General features: G+C 41.7%; 1 long non-coding RNA gene across 1 annotated transcript; it reads left to right on the forward strand.

Annotated features, from left to right (window-relative positions):
• Positions 1 to 10,683: 10,683 nt before the first annotated feature.
• LOC145722623 (uncharacterized) lies at positions 10,684 to 15,997 on the forward strand. The gene is made up of 3 exons (XR_014147009.1): positions 10,684 to 11,367; positions 11,748 to 12,171; positions 13,466 to 15,997. It is a non-coding gene; the product is annotated as an uncharacterized LOC145722623 (long non-coding RNA).
• The last annotated feature ends 544 nt before the right edge of the window (positions 15,998 to 16,541 follow it).

Here is a 16,541-nt window from a genome sequence, read left to right on the forward strand (position 1 = left end):
TCCACCTTGGCTTTCTGACCCCCTTCCTGCTTCCCAAGCCCAGCGGGGCCAAAGGAGGGGCAAAGACAGGACAGGCTGCTCTTACAGATGGCCATGGTGACTTTTGCAGGTGAAGAAATCCCTCTTTCCTTTTAGTTCCTTCTGAATTAAGAAATTCAGTTACAGATTTTCAAGGAAATGAAACTTACTATTTCAAGATGCACAGAATCAGAGAAGTTAAATATTTTCATTCAGTAATAGAGAAAACTTATTTCAAGGAACGGCTTATAGCACAGAAGCAAGTGGTCCTTAAAAAAAATTATATAGGTTCTTTGGTTTCTTGCTATATTACACACTTACATAGATGTGTTTGGATTCCAATCGGGCTTACATTTGGTCACAAACAACAAACAAACAACAAGCAACCCCCCCCAAAACGAACAACAGGGATTTGAACAGGTGGACGTTTCTTTCTTCCTTTCTCACAAAGCAGCCCAGAGAGAGGCAGCCCAAGGCTGGTTTGGTGGCTGCCTGCTTGCAGGGTACAGGCTCCTTTCTTGTTGTCCTACCATCACCTTTACATTGCTATTTGCACCCCAGTCATTGCTTTCCTAACCAACTGAGCCACCCAGGCGCCCGCACCCCAGTCATTGCTTTCCAACTCCAGCCACCAGAAGGGAGGACAGAGATGCTGCATGTCTGCTTCCTTCTTTTTAAAGACTTTGGGAAGACTTTTAAAAGACTCTCAGGAAGTAACATTTAAAAGTTAACATGTACATCTCATTGGTCAGATCTGAGCCACATGGCCATACCTACTGGCAAGGAAATTTGGAGAAAATGCCCAACTAAAAATTGGGGTTTATTTTCGGAGGTAGATTACATGCCATATTTTGCTTTGGTATATAGATAATGGGAAGGAAAACTTTAACCTCAAGTTATCATAAATTGCAAAATCAGCAGTATCCTTTGGATAAATACTCAGGAACTCCTCTTCCTCTTTTTTTTTTTTTAAGATTTTATTTATTTATTTGACAGAGAGCGAGAGCAGAAACACAAGCAGGGGTAGTGGGAGAGGGAGAAGCAGGCTCCCAAGGAGCAGGGAGCCCGATGTGGGACTCGATCCCAGGACCCTGGGCTCATGACCTGAGCCCAAGGCAATCACTTAACCAACTGAGCCACCCAGGGGCCCTCCTCTTCCTAACTCTTACCCACTCTAGCCATGCACACTACTGCTTTGGAGTGTGGACCAAATTAATTAATTAAAAGCTGTAGATATGTAGGATGTGACAGGCAGTATCTTGGTGTCAAGATGAAAAACTGAATAGGGTGTTGCCTCTGCCTTCAGGCAGCTCATAGTCTAATAGAGAAGACAGACATGCACAATGCATTCATAATTGTAATACTGTAGTTAAAAAATAAACTACTCAATCAAAAATTCACGTATTGATTTTCTAGGGCCCTTTTTGTACTTCTATTTTTTTAAGGGGGGGGAGAGGCAGAGGGATAGGGAGAGAGAGAAAATCCTAAGCAGACTCCCAGCTGAGCACGGAGCCTGATGCAGGCTTGATCTCAAGACCCTGAGATCATGACCTGAGCTAAAACCAAGACTCAGACGCTTAACCAACTCTGCCAGCGAGGCGCTCCTGTACTTCTATTTTATATAATAGTGATCTAACTAAAGGAAGCTGAATACTTGCTGAGAACTACCATTCTATAAGACTGCAAAGTCCATGGGCTCAGAGACCATGTCCAGTTTGTTCACTGCTAAGCCTGGCACACAGTGGATTGTCAATGAGTACTGACTGAGTAGTAAAATGAATGGAAATATGTGGGTAGCATTTTAAAAATGTATAATTTATATAACGTGGAAACTTGGGAAATACGTATTTGTCAACAATGTAAGGCATAGAATGATGATTTTCCTCGAACACATGGTCTTCATTTTAGAATATGATTTGTCAAACAGTCATGTATTTAAATGATGACTTGTGTCATGGATATTTGTTGGTTACTTCTTCTTGTTCTTACGCCTCAACTGCCTAGTTATTCCTTCCTAGTGCCCCTATTTGGGGACCCGTGTGATTCCATAGAAGCAAATTCTGTCTATCACTCTGGAGGTACCTTTTGACTTAGGCTAAACCATTCAGCACAGTCTCCCTTTAGCCACTGCCATTGCTTCGGGGGTGGATGACATCATCGTCGTCATCATCATCTTCATCATCATCATCTTCTTCTTCATCATCATCTTCATCATCATCATCAACAACACTTTCATAATGTTTACCAAGGGCCAGGCACTGTTCTAAGCAATGCATTAGTCCATTGAATCTTTACAACAACCACATGAGGTAAGGTGCTATTATAACCCCTTACCTTTGCTACTCTGAGGCACAGAGCTGGTAAATAGTGAGGTGGGTTGGAGTCTAAACTCAGGCAGTTTGGATCTGGAATCTATGCTCCTAATGACTCCACTGAACTGCTTATGACTCAAGCTGGTCAATCAGAGTGGACCTTGGGCCTCTAACTAAGAGAGTTAGGAAGGTTGGCTCCCTTTGCTCTGTGTGGTGTGGACACCAGATGTGAGTCCTGGAACTATTCCAGAATCTGACTGTTTCAAGAGAAGCTGGGCTGAGTTCAAGACCAATACATGGAGGTGGTAGAGGTGAAAGGACAGAGAGAATCAGAGTCAGTTCTTGGATGCTATTTGAAATTTGTAGTCAGTGAGGCAATAAACTCTATTTTAAAGGTTGGTTTAAGTTGGGTTTTCAAAAGCATCCTGATACCATTTAATTTACAAAAAAAATTTATATATATGCCTTCTTTCTTATCTGCATCTGTTACATGAAAATATTTGTACCTGTGCCCATTACTTATATTTACCAATGAACATGGTATAAATACAGAGACATTAACAATATTAAATAGATTATTTTAAGAGCACCTGGGTGGCACAGTCAGTTGAACATCCCATTCTTGGCTTTGGCTCAGGTCTTGATCTTAGGATCATGAGATCAAGCCCTTATGTTGGGCTCTGCATTCGGCATGGAGTTGCTTAAGTTTCTCTCTCCCTCTGCCCCTCCCCACTGTGCTCTCTCTCTCTCAGATAAATAAATAAATCTTAAAAAAATAGATTTTAGCAGAAAAGAGTAGTATAAACATAGTTCTAATAAATACCATACTTCTTCAATTTTCAAGATGACATTTTCCCACGTCAGTATATCTGAAAGTGGGCTACCTCCTATAATTGATAGTATCTTCAATTAATTGGCAGTTTTTCTTTCTTTCTTAGCAGTAAAATAAGTTACAAATGTAACTGATGGCATCTTAGATTCAATTAAATACAGTGATTTAATTAAAATTGGATATAAATTTCTTTAGTATTATTTTATCCTATGTACAACTTGGACTAAGCATACCCAGATATACACTAGTGATATAAACATTGTATGTATATACAACAAAGCTTAATTTCATACTTTCTAGAGTTCTGGCTGGGGGATATATTATAAATGTGGCAAATTATAAATTGAAAAAATAAATTAAGACTTAAGGGCAGGAGTCCTGTGGTCAAACTCAACTCTGCCAAGTGCTAGGCACTTCATTTCTTTGTGTCTTGATCCCTTCATCTGTAAAATAATTAGGGGGTGGGATTAGGTGATTATTAAAATTCCTTCCAGATTTCATATGTTACAGATCCTATGTAATTGTATGACTTGCTGTTGTTTTATAATGTCACAGACAACTATATAATTTCAGTAAAGCATGTTCTAAACCCAGATTAAATGAATTATTAGAGAATGCTCCTCATTTTGGGCAACTCAAAATTAGGTCCTTCTCAACAGATTACTGCAACTCTTTTATCAGTATCATCTTGGTTATCAGCTCAAGTGCAAGCTCTAATATCATTCAGTATTTATTCAATGCAACTTGGGTGTAAACTCTGGTCTATAAGTTTGCACGAAAGTCTAAAGTGTTTACTATTGCCTTAATTTCTCATCCAACTTAATTTCTACAGAAAAAAGGAAATACCTCATAAAACTTCTGAGATCCAAGTGCCAACCACAGAACCCAGTAATATACAGAGCAATGCGAACCCCTGAGGCTCCAGTGCATATCTCAATATAGAGCAATGGTTGTATCCTTACTCCAACTTGTTTTTTTTTAAAGATTTATTTATTTATTTGAGAGAGAAAGAGAGAGAGAGAGCACGTGAGTGGGGGGAGGGACAGAAGGAAGAGGGAGAGAGAGAATCCTCAAGCAGACTCCTTGCTGAGCACAGAGCCTATCGCAGGGCTCGATTCCACGACCCTGAGATCATGACCTGAGCTGGAACCAAGAGTCAGCAGCTTAACCCACGAGCCACCCAGGCGCCCCTAACTCTTTTTTTTTCTTAAATTTTTTTCTTTTTTTTCTTTAGTTACTCCAACTCTTTATTACCACATCAACAAAAGTTGCTTTTGGTTAAGATGGATACCTGGGAAAGTAACCATTTTCTAGAAGAAAACCAAGATAGAGTTCAGGTGAGAGTGCTCAAAGGAAATGTGCATGTAGCATGCCAGAAGAGAAGCTTGTATAAGTAATCTCATTTAGTCCGCACATATTTACTGAGAATCTATGTCTATCAAGCACTGTAACAGGTGCTTGGGAAACAAAAGTGATTAAGTCAAACATGGCCCTGATTTCAGGAACTACAGTCTGGTAAGGGGGTGGTAATAATGCAGATCGGATGCGGACCCAAACCAGACCTGGGAGTCAGGGGAGCTTCGTGGAGAAGGAAGAGCAACGGGGATACCTGAGCACTGAATGGATCTATGAAATGAAAGTGGGGGAGCAGGTGGAGGTTTTGAGAGAGGGGGGTTTTAGGAAGAGGAGGGCATTAAGCTGAGAAAACAGCTCACAGTGAGAGAAGGCATGAGGATTCAGGGGCTAAAGATGAGTGATTCATGGGCCATCTACTCAGCACCTGTCTGAGTCAGGTGACATGGTTGCTAATAGAGGTTTTGTGGCTTCCCCCTTTGTTTTATGTGCTAATTTGGCCTCCTTTTGTTCTTTATTATACATTTTTTATTTTATGTGATTAATAATTAAAATTAAAAAGATTTATCTAGCTATAGGAGTAATATTCATGGAAGAAAATCTATAAAAAAATAAAACCATAGAAGACAAAATTCACTCACAATTCTACAAAGAGATAATCACTGTTGATATTTTTACATACATAAATCTAGTCCTTGTTGTATGCATGCCCATTTAAAGAAATGGGATCATAAACTATACTCTTTTTAAAAATGATTTTAGGGGTGCCTGGGTGGCTCAGTTGGTTAAGCATCTGCCTTCAGCTCAGGTCATGATCCCAGGGTCCTGGGATAGAGCCCCATGTCGAGCCTCCTGGAGTTGTCAGGCTCCCTGCTTAGTAGGTTGTATGCTTCTCACTCTCCCTCTGCCCCTCCCCCCACTTGTGCGCGCGGGCTCTCTCTCTCTCACTCACTCTCTCAAATAAATCAATAAACTCTTTAAAAAAATAAAATTTTAAAATATTTATGTAATGACTAGGTAATACATATCCAAATAATAGGATTCAAAATTCTAAATGTACAGAAAGGAATATAATAAAATGTTAAGTTTCTATTCTATTCCCTTCCAACCAACCATCTGTGTTACCTCCCTGGAGTGAATGACTGTTTTCAGTTTTTCTTGGCAACTTCTTGATTTTAGAATCAGAAGGCTAGACATTGAGCTTGGAGCTCAACTTCTTCAGATGTTTTTTTGCCAGATGTTATACTGGTTTGTTCCTTTCCTGTAATGCCACTCTTACAGGAAGAGCAATTTGTTATTTCCAGAGGAAAGGGATGGGAAAGCAGCATGCTGGGCATGAAGATCCAGAAGCACCAGAATACAAGTCCCACGTCACTTACTTTATAGAAGAACATTCCGAGGCACAGATGGGACTTCTTTAAGGTTACATGGCTAGTTTGACCTACAATCAAAATAACTGCAGGATAACTAAAAGCTAATTTCCTCTTCCCTTCCTCAAATTTCTATAGGTGGATTAATAAATTGATATTAGTAAAATTAAGTTGATATGCTTTATTCAGCGTATGAACAGAATACATGAACCAGGTAAAATAGTCTTTAGAGTCCAGGTTAGAACCTAGGAAAGTAGTTCATTTTTAAATGAAGGTTAATTTTGTTAACCACTAATGACGTTCTTTTGTTTAATATAAAAAAATCTATTTTCAGGGCACCTGGGTGGCTCAGTCATTAAGCGTCTGCCTTCAGCTCAGGTCATGATCCCAGGGTCCTGGGATCAAGTCCCACATCAGGCTCCCTGCTCTGCGGGAAGCCTGCTTCTCCCTCTCCCACTCCCCCTGCTTGTGTTCATGCTCTCGCTATGTCTCTCTCTGTCAAATAAATAAATAAAATCTTTAAAAAAAAAATCTATTATTTTCATTTAAATTAATTCATGTTTGTTGTAAAAAAACCCCAAACTTTGTTTTAAAAACACACCAAAATGGACCTTTCTATATGCACTATTATATAAGCTGTTCTTTTTTGCCTCACTGCTTACCTGGATAACTTTGCATGTCAGTGCATTTACATTCATCTCATCTCTTCTAACAGCTGCTGGGAATTCTATTACATGCATATGCTAGAATTAACATAACAACTCCCTATTACTGAGCATGTGAATTGTTGAGAGCTTTAATATTATAAACATGCTGTAGTAAATATCTTTCTTCATATATCTGTGTCTGTTATTTGATGAAGATAAATTTTAATATTTAAATTACTTAATATTTAAATCTCAGTATTTAAAATACTGTATTTATGACAGATTGCATTCCAGAGAGCCTGAATCAATTCACAACTCCAACAACAATGTATCAAAGTACCCCTTTTACCCATTCTTGTCCATCTTTGGAATCTCTCAATCCAATAGGCAAAGATGTTAATCAGTTGTTTAAAAAAAAAAAAAAAAAGTCCCCAAAGGGACTAGACTTATCAACTAGCTCTGCTGCTTTTTTTTTTGATAGTATACATATGAACAGTGAAGGGGGAACTAGGGTATTTCAAAGTGAAAGTTCCAAACCATTTAAACTAAATACAAACCATATCAACACATCACCAACAAGGATTAAAACTGCAAAAATAAGGATTTTCAGTAAACCCCAAAGAACATTTATATGGAGATCACAAAGATGAAGAAATAGATTGTTGTCTTAGGAGATGTCTTCTCTTGAAATGTGGGTAACACCCTTGAGGCATTTCAGTAAATGAGATCTAAGGCTTCAGTAGAGGAGAATAGCTGGTTAATGACATATATATGAAGTGAGTCAGAAGACAGGATGGTCTTAAAAACTGGATGTGCCTGAGCACATACTATATTAGAAAGAAAAATGCATAAGGTGTTTGAATAGAATAGGCAGTAGTATGTTGAAACTAAAACAGGGATATTTATCTTCCTTAAAAATGACTCTTTCTGACTTGGCAGGGTCTTCAATACTCTTCCTTGATAGGCATGATTTTGATGGATGAGATAGATTAATAGGGAAGTAAAGAATGAGCCACTCCCCTTGGAAAAAATTATTTATAGGTAATCAGGACCAACGTTTATTATTTATTGGAAGGATAAGCTCTAAAGCAGTGGTTCTCAAACCAGCAGCATAAGCTTCACCTGGGAATCTGTTAAAAATGCAAAATTTCAGGCTCCACTTCAGATGTACTGAATTTGAAACTCTGGGGGTGGAGCCAGCAATCTGTGTTTTAACAAGTCTTCCTGGTGATTCTGCTGCACTGCCTCTGGGTAGTTAAATAATTAAATTATTTACTGTTTTTAAGGTGTTCTTTCTTTTTGCAAATTACAGTCAACTTCCTGAAGTTTGGAAAATGTAAAATTATAAAACGATGACACAAGACATGGATGTTGAAAGACATCTTCCGAAAAAGAACACGGTGCTTTAAAAAGAATTCTGTCTGGCATTTTGAAGTGCACATTTCAGCAAGGGGGGGGTGCTGCTCTATGTAGACCGAAATTGCTTCTTCCAGGATGGGGGTTCAAGCAGTCCTTCACAGATGGTCTACATATTTCCATAATATTATATCTGCTATGAACTTGTCATTTGACACATCTACATAGGCCTATTATGAGAAGATGTCATCTTGACCAAAGGAAGTATTTTTCTAAAAATCTCTGAAAAGAGATCAAAGGCTTTGGCACAAAGCTTTAAATAGACTGTATTATGTTATGCACATGTTGAAAACGGTACTATTTTCCTGGGGGGAAAATGTGTTTGAATAGTATCTTGTTAATTTCTTTCTCCGGATAGGCAGAGAAAGTCTTCCTCCAAAATCCTGTGGAGGGTATATGTGCAGCTTTTAAAGAAACCGTCATAGTGTTATCTAGAGTACTGTCTCACATCCGTACCAGCAGCATATGAGAATTCAGACTGTTCCACATCCTTGCCGACACTTGGTATGGTGCTATGGTAACCATCCTATCAGGTCTGTAGTGGTATCTCATGGTGATTTTATTTTGCATTTCCCTAATGACTAATGATGTTGAACATCTTTTCAAATGCTCATTTGCCATTTATCTATCTATGATCCAATCAATTATTCCTTTTTTTTTTTTAATTTCAAAAGAAATACAAGCACATGTCCATACAAAGACATGGATCCTTGCTATGGTCTGCACTGTGTCGCTCCAAATTTATATGCTGAAGCTCTGACCCCCAATGTGACTCTATTTGGATAGGGCCTATCATGAGGTAATTAAGGTTAAAAGAGGTCAGATGGGTGGGGCCTTGATACGATAGGTTTAGTGTCCTTACTCTGTAGGGCTTGTGCTAATTCCCACGCCTCCCAGTAAAGAGGAGGTCACGTGAGCCACAGTGGGATGGCAGGCATGTATAAGCCAGGAAGAAAGGTTTTACCAGAAAGCAACCATGCTAGCACTCTGATCTTGGACTGCCAGCTTCCAGAACTATGAGAAAAGACGTGTCTGTTGTGTAAGCCACCCAGTCTGTGGCATTTTGTTATGGCGGCCTGAGCTGACTTGTACAGTCCTCATAGTGGGATTTGTAATATTTGTATTATTTGTAACAGTAAAAAACTGGAAACCACACAAATGAATGGATAAATAAGTTGTGGTATACACATATTAAGGAATACTACTGAGCAATACAAGTGAATGGACTGTTGGTATATACAGCAATATGGGCAAATCTGTTATGCTACGTGATACAGACCAGACCAAGAAAAAAAGAGTTGTCACTATTATGCCATTTCTATTAAAGTCTAGGAAATGTAGATAATCTATAGAGACAGCAGATGTGTGGTTGCATGGGAGATGAGGTGTGAGGAAAGAGAAGGAAGAACTACAAAGGTACAGAAGGAAACTTTAGGGGGTGATGAATACAATTATTAGCTTGATTGTAGTCGTGGTTTCATGGATCCGTATGTCAAACTTATCAAACTATAGGCTTTAAATATATCCAGTTTACTGTATGCCAATTATAGTTCAATAAGGTGTTTAAAAAAACCCCAACAACCTGTGGAATCTTCCTATTATCTCTAGGAAACTCCAATTTTGTGTTAAATAGACTTTTTTTTTCTTTTCTCCAATCTCTGACAAAGAAATGGAAAAGAAAGTGCTTCACTGAGAAATGGCTGTCATAGGTATGGGAATTCTTGGCTTTGTACTTTCCCTTGTGAGGGACCTGGAACAGAATCCTTGCCCCCACTCCAAACCCTCAGCCTTTTCATTACCATTGGAGGTAAAACAAAAACAAAACAAAACAAAGTCAAAGGACATAAAACAAGTGTCAGTGAAACTCAAAACTGGGAAAGAAATGATTACACTTGCATTTTACCTTTTGTTTTTGCAAGCACAGGTGATCCTATTACATATTGTGGTAAAGAATGAAAACCTGTTATGAAGCCTTTCAATCACATTTGGTAATTTATGTCAGGAACATTGTTACAGAAAAGCTTCCAGAAGTAAAGACGTTAAAATCCAGAATGTGTCAGCTCATGTCAGGCAAAACATTGACAACACAACCCAAAGTTGGACACAGAATTTGATTAGGAATTCAAAACCTGCTTCAATCTCAGGGAAGCCTTGGAAGATACAAAAGGGTGTGATTCTTAGCTTTAGGTAAAGTTCATACTAAACATGAGGGTTTATATCTATTGCACTTTGGGGACTGTGCTAATTCATGTTTAGATGGACCTGAGATAACAGGAAAGGCAGCGTCTTAGAAGGTCCTTCGTGGCAAATGACTATGGAAGGAAACTCCCTCCAAAGTTGTAAATTGTTCATTTCCATTCTACTGTGTGGCGGATGCCAGTATTTTTTTTCTTTAAAATTTTTTTAAGGTTTTAAGCAAATTTTGTGAGTTTTGACTACCTAGCTTATAAGTGGTAGAAGAGGAAACTCAGAACTATGAGATGCCAAAGCTCTTGCTCTTTCTGATACTCAATATGAAGTAGAGAAGTTTTCTGGATGGCCTACCGTCAACCCTGCCCCACGTCCTCCCCCTGTGTCAGCTCTAACTTCCACTTGCATTAACTCGCTGCTGGTTCGCAGCTGGAGAGCACAAACTGCACCTGCTCCGAAGGCCAGGGAGCCCGGCCTCATCCGGCGCTCAGCCTCTGCTGCTTGTGCACGGACACGAGGACCCACCAGGGGTCACTGCAGCCTCAGAACTATTGTGCCCGCCAGTCCTGGACACAGCCCGTCGCGCTGAGGGCGTGGGACTGGGAGCGCCGAACGCCAGGGTCCGAGCAGAACTGCGCCTGCCTTCCTGGAGCCAGCCTCCGGTCTCCCCGGGAAACGGACACGGCAAGCAGGGCCAGGGCTCGGGACAGCCAGGCGGCCAGGGTGCAGCGCGCGGGTTCCCGTGCGGACCTGCTCGCACCTCGCCGTTCGACCACCTCCGCTCCGTCTTCCGCCCTTAGCCGGGACCCCGCCCGGAAGGGGCGCCCCTTCCCGGCCTCTGGGCCCCCGCTCCGCTCCGGGGCTTTCTGCTGACGCCAGGGCCCAGCCTAGCTGCACCTGGACTGCTCCCGCCCGGGGCGCCACCCCTCGCGCCGCCTAGAGAACTTTCCCGGGAGCCGCCGCGGCCTGCATGCGCAGGGCACACCCCCATCCTCCCGCCGGCGCATTCCCAGCTTGGGCTCCCGCTTCTCCGCCGGCCGGCGCGCCCGCAAGCTCTCTGACTCCCCGCTTCTCAGAATCTCCCGGAGGAGCAGCACTCCGCTGCCACAGCAAGGCGTTCTCGGAGAGCGAGCTTGAACTTGGCCACACACAGTCCCCCATGATGAGTTCCAGGGTCTCCAAACGGGAGCCGCGCCCCACCAAGAGCTGACTTGCACTCGCCAGTGTCGGTAAGGAGCCCGCTGCCCTTTCCGACACTCTTCGGGCTTCTGGGTGCCCGCGGGATGGGGTGGCGGAGGTAGCTGACTGAGTGACGACCCTGGCCACTGGCCCTGCAGTGGGACTGGGACGTCGTGGGTACCCCTGACACAAAGGAACAGCCGAGTGTTCCCCAATCGGCTGCGGGGTGGGGTCGGGGCTGGAAGTGGGAGCCCTCCGGGGACTCCGCCGGGAAGGGAGGCCGGGTGTAGCGGCCGCGCTCTGGGCGGGCGCAGGCGGAGGGGGCTGCACAGCTCCCAGGGGTTTCCTCGCCTGGGGAGGGCCTGGAGCTCGCGTCCCTCCCTTTTCCTGTTTCTTGCCCCCATTGCCAGGCGACTTTTCTCGTCCCCAGGACTGCGGGAGGGGCCGCGGCGCCCCCGCCTTCGGAGGAACCCGAGCCGCGGGATGCGCGGGGACGCGCCGCCGCCCTCTGCGCTCAGTTCCGCCGGCGCTTCCCCGGCGGCTCCCGGGCGCTGACTCCCCCGGCTTCTCCACCCTCCTTACCTCCAGCTGGCGCCAGGCGGCTCGTCCGCGTGGCCCTGGACCCCACCGGGAACCGGTCCTCTCGCCCTGCCCGCCGCGCGGACAATAAATTAATGCCTCGCGCTTGAGGGGAGGGGGCGGCTCGGCGCCTTGGTCGCAGCTTTCTCTCCTGGCTGGAGACGGCCACAGCCGACATGGGCTGCTTCTGCGCTGTTCCGGAAGAATTTTACTGCGAAGTTTTGCTTCTGAATGAATCCAAGTTAACCCTCACCACCCAGCAGCAGGGCATCAAGGTAGGCGCGGGCCGGGGGCGTGTCCCGGGGGGTCTGCAGCCGGGCAGGCTCGGGGGTCCGAGGCTTTGTCTGAGGGCTGTCACGGGTCTCGGCCGGCCACTGCTCTCTGCGCGCTGGCAAGGAGCCGCGGCTGCCCTGCACTCAGGTAGTGTGGACGGGTCCGGGTGGATTCACTTTGAATCCCTTTATAAAGGGAAGTAAGTTTCTTGTCTCAAAGGGTAGTCCGCCCATCCACTCTCAGCTGCAGCCCACAGTCCTGCAACTGAGACCAAAACTTCCCAGCACCGGTTTCCTCCAAAAGCATCTAAGGCCCCCGCAGCTCCAGAGAGTCACAGAATTGAATATACAGGCTGCATACAGTGTTGAAGGCACGATTTCCTTTGGCTTTGTTGAAAGATTTTTTCTGTTAGTGTCATTGGGGAAGTAACATATAGTTCACTCGCTGAAACACATTTACTGGGTGACTGTGATCGTGTTGCCTGGGTTTGTAGTTGGGTAATGCTACGTTTGGACGGAAAATAATTTCCAGTTCTACAAGCGAACTGGTTTTATCCCCACGTTTAAGTAAACATCTCTCAAAGCGACTCGGTAAATAACTTTGCGCCTGTTTGTAGGCCATTAAAATGCAAATACTGCTATTAACCTAGAGAACCTAAACAAAAAGGCTGTGGGAGATTGCAGAGATCCACTTCCTTAATTTTGATGAGTTCTTATGTTTATGGTTGACAACCTGACGGACGCGCCTGCGCGCTTGTTTTGCTCTTGCTAACAACGTAACTACCTAAAGATGATCCGAATTCCGAACGTTTTGTTTTGTTTCGTTTTCTGCATATTTAAATCACCGGAGCATTTTAAATAACCTTAGCAGCTGAGTCCAGTGAAGGGCTACCGCTCCTCCTTCCCACTATTGCCCCCCACCCTCCATCTCCGTAGAGCTGGCGGTCTGAGAACCAAGTTCAAGCTGCCGGTGTCCTAGTCTTGTATGGCAGAAGTTAATCCCAATGGCGTAGGCCCTGGGCATTTCCTTGTGTGAATCAGTTTTTACACAGCTTTATTATGTACACTGAAGTAACTGTTCCTGGCCAAAAGCTGAAGCTTTGATGTCACCATTCCTGGTGTACAGAATTCTCATTTCACAGGTGTCAATCTTAAGCAGGAGATGGGGGTAAAAATGATCAGTTAAAACCACAAGATAAAGTTAACCCTTTCTTCGGGAAATTGTTTTGAACATTGTTTCCCAGGAATTATAAAACGCAAAAGTCAATCAGATTCTCATTTGGTGTTTCCCTTCAAGGCCAATAAACGACTCCTGGAGGGGCTCCTGGGCGGCTCAGATGGTTAAGCGTCTGCCTTCGGCTCAGGTCATGATCCCAGGGTCTTGGGATCGAGCCCTACATTAGGCTCCTGGCTCAGCGGGGAGTCTGCTTCTCCCTCTCCCCCTGCTCATGCGCTCTCTCTCTCTCTCTCTGTATCTCTGTGTCTCAAATGAATAAAATAAAATCTTAAAAAAAAAAACTGGAAAAGGTTGTTTCATATTTTATATTTCCAGCTTTTCTTTATGTTCCACACCCCGCCCCCCTCCCGCCCCCCACCCCCCCGCCATGAAATCAGGAAAAGAACTTTTCAAGAGGATGTAGCATTCTTTGGTGTACTGTGCAAAGAGGCAAAAATCACAAAACATCATAAATTTTTGATAATACATAGATTCTCTTTAGCTTGGGGGAAAGAAACAATTAGAAAAAGATAACGGATGATCTGATACTAAAACAACAAAAATCTTTCTGAAGTGCACAGTCTAAAGTCATCTGGAGTGTGAGCTTCCTATTTAATCACAAAAGCCATACCCCTGTCAGCTGTGGAGCATGTACATTCTGTTAAGAGAGCAGCCAAGACTTGGGATCAAATGGAATAATTTTGTCAAAGAAACATGAATAAAAAATCCTAATCCATAATTACTTTTTATAACCTGATGGTGCTTATCTTGTTTTACAAATATGTTGAAAATTGGTGAGTGATTCAAAGGCAGTAGCAACTTTATAATGCTCTTATTTTGGATATGTGCCATTTAACTAAACAATAATTTAAGCAGGGTTTTGTTGGAAGTAATCAGTGTGCAACAGGCTTGGCCTCTTTCAGTGTCAAAAAAGCATGCCACAATTATTTTGATGACCATATGTGTAACACAGATGTCTGCTGAAGTTAACCACATTATCTGTAACTACCAGGCTACCATTAAGTGCATGTGTTAAGCACCTGTCTACTTGTGGTATGTACTAATTAAACACATGTGTGTTTATAAATGGAATAATGTACGGACAGCATCTCACATGTGGATGGTATTCAGACATTGAATGGATATGTGTGTTATTCTGTACATATTTGACATTTTCTTTAACTCCTACTTTAGTTTGTAAATGAAATAGTAAACTAAAATGTAAATGAAATAGTCAATAGCTACTATTATGGTGTTTTCCCTGGGATAGTACACTTGGTAACTTTTATTATCATTAATTAAAGTCAAAGTTAAGCATATGACATCAATTAGCCTAATTTACTCCTGAAATTAAAATAGAAAAATCTTTTTATTTTTCAAAAGTATTTCCTAACATTTTGAGATGACTGTTTTCTACATTCTATCTCAAATGAAATGAAGACAGTTAATTTTGCATTAAAATTATTCACTTATTTCATCCCTTTGTGGAAGGATGGATTTTACTGATTCCTAAATAGTTACTTAAGAATTTGCTTGTATTACTGTCATAATGCACTGTGAGTTTAAAAAATTAATTGTGAATTTAAGTAGAAGAAATATGAGAGAAACTTGGTAAAACATTTTTTCTGTGTGCCATTTTGAAAAACACTTTTTGGATTTGTTTAAGCACCAAATTACAAATTGAAGTTAGTCATGAGTGATTTTCTGCAACTTAGATCAAAGTCTTTCATCGACTAGAAAAAAAATTGATGTGTTTGCTCCCATGGAAAGCATTTCAGCCTGGAGACAATAGTTATACATCTTCTGTGTCAAGATGAATAGCATTTAAGTGGAAAATAATTTTGTTCTTAAAAAAATAAAACAATGTATTTGTATTCATACTAATGTTATATAGAAATTTGCTTCTTAACTTGCCTTAGAGGTAACCTTACCTTGACAAGTGGGAAGTCTTTCGCATACAGTTCGCAGTTTGAGCCTTATCTAGGATTTAAGAGCCCAAGTTTATATAAACCGAAAGCTATTGGTTGTGTGTTGACCCTCACAATAGCTTTTAGCTGTTTGTTCTATGCTGCTATCTCTGTTGTTTGTTTAAGTAAGAATTTCTGCTGTGGTTGGTCTTTTGGTTTTTTGAATAATGTTTGTTCAGGGAAACTTTTGTTATGTCCTTTGTAGTTCTCTGTGCTGGGGGAGGTAGAGATCTTTCTTTTTTTCTCTGAGAAAGCAAAATTTGTGGCTCAAACTACTTGTATAAGTTGTCAAATGATTAGCAAAAGATTTTCAGGGGAAAAAAATCAGAAGGTTTGATTATAAATTTAGTCCTCAAAATTCCTGCTGCAAATATGAACTAGATTAATATTTCAGTGAGGTTTTAGTGCTCTGAGCCGTAATGTAATAAACACTGAGGTGCTTATTTTTCCCTTGTTGTATTTGACTAAATTAATGAAACCAATATGACAGCAAGATGGAAATTCCATTAACTTTTTTAAAAAGGTGTTATTGAGATATACAGTTCACACAATTGAAGTGTGCAATTTACCCATTAACTTCTAAATGAAGTTGCTTCCTAATCATCCTGAGGTTTCTGAGGAAATACTGTGAGTCAGTTTTAATGCTTTGATCAGAAACTTCCTAATAAACTAGAAAAACAGTCAGAAGGTAGGGACTTAAATTATTTGCATCTCACTTACCAAGAATTGTAATTTTCATTCCATTTGGCATGGTGAAGAAAACATCTAAGAAGATTGGGAACACAGTGACAAACACCAGTGCTTCATAAGTCATAATATATATGTGGCTACCCATATCTTTTAATATCAACCTCATAAGGTATAGAGTCAGGGACCTGATAAACATAGGTTGAAGCAAGAAATCGTACACCAACATGTCTGTCAATGTGAGGTTGGCTGTGGGTCTTGTTTGGTTGGTAAATTAGATGTGACTGGGATAGAAGTCCCCCTCACCAACACTGCATCTTGTTTTCTGAAATTCAAATAGGATATCTGTATTATTGTGGCTGTTGAAGATGGACTACTACATAAATGCTCCTTCAAATATCTTTTTGTTTTTAAAATGATTCGAAGTATTTTCCAGCTTTATTAAGGTATAATTGACAAATGGGATTAGATTAAATTGTACAGCATGATTGATAGAACCTAAG

Source organism: Leptonychotes weddellii, chromosome 7 (genome assembly GCF_054177405.1).
Source record: "Leptonychotes weddellii isolate Sample4059 chromosome 7, ASM5417740v2, whole genome shotgun sequence".
Classification (NCBI taxonomy): Eukaryota; Metazoa; Chordata; class Mammalia; order Carnivora; family Phocidae; genus Leptonychotes; species Leptonychotes weddellii.